Source organism: Gigantopelta aegis, chromosome 14 (assembly GCF_016097555.1).
Source record: "Gigantopelta aegis isolate Gae_Host chromosome 14, Gae_host_genome, whole genome shotgun sequence".
In the NCBI taxonomy this organism is placed as follows: Eukaryota; Metazoa; Mollusca; class Gastropoda; order Neomphalida; family Peltospiridae; genus Gigantopelta; species Gigantopelta aegis.
In genome coordinates, this window is record NC_054712.1 from 46,235,323 (window position 1) to 46,236,356 (window position 1,034).

Below are 1,034 nucleotides of genomic sequence, written 5' to 3' on the forward strand. Positions count from 1 at the left end.
TCAATGTGCTCTAGTGGTGTCGTTAAACAAAACAAACTTTAACTTTCAGTTGCGAACAGAAACTATTTTAGGGATCGGATCCAGGGCAGAGGGGAATATGGACAAACACCCTGAAAAGGACAATTGAATAAAAATTGTAAAAACTTAATGTTAAAAAAGAGGCACTTTAAATGTTAGGGAAGAGGTCGATTCTCATGTTGCACTACTTTGGATCCGCCGTTGGTATTAACGTTTTCTTTGTCGAAAACAAATATTACGTAACTTAAAGGGACAGCCCCTAGTTTCAGCCCATGGAAACGCACACTAAGTTTAGTTAATCTACGAACTTGTAAAACATTTGACCGGCGTCGTGGTTAGGCCAATGGTCTACAGGCTGGTAGATAATGGGTTCGGATCCCAGTCGAGGCATGGGATTTTTAATCCAGATACCGACTCCGCAAGGCTCAGTGGGTAGGTACAAACCAATTGCACCGACCAGTGATCCATAACTGGTTCAACAAAGGCCATGGTTTGTGCTATCCTGTCTGTGGGAAGCGTAAATAAAAGATCCCTTGTTGCTAATTGGAAAGAGTAGCCCATGTAGTGGTGACAGCGGGTTTCCTCTCAAAATCTGTGTGGTCCTTAACCATATGTCTGACGCCATATAACCGTAAATAAAATGTGTTGAGTGCGTCGTTAAATAAAACTTTTTTTTTTTTTTTATTATTATAAACAAAGGAAAAATGAAGGTGCCAAAAGTCCTGTCATCAACCTTAACAATTAGTTAATAATCTGAATACCATTTCTATATCGTCAGTGTAGCTAACATACAGTAACATACGACTTCCTCTTGATTTTAACTTACATTGTTTCTGTAGATCTATATATTTCATGGCTATGTGTATAATAAATTAAGTCACGTGTGTGTGTGTGTAAAGCTTATTTTATTTGACTGAGTGTAACATAAAACCGAACTGTAATGATCTATTGACTGGAGTATTATACACTTGAAACAATACTGGACAGCGGAAGGTTTTTTCATGTTGTACGACTCA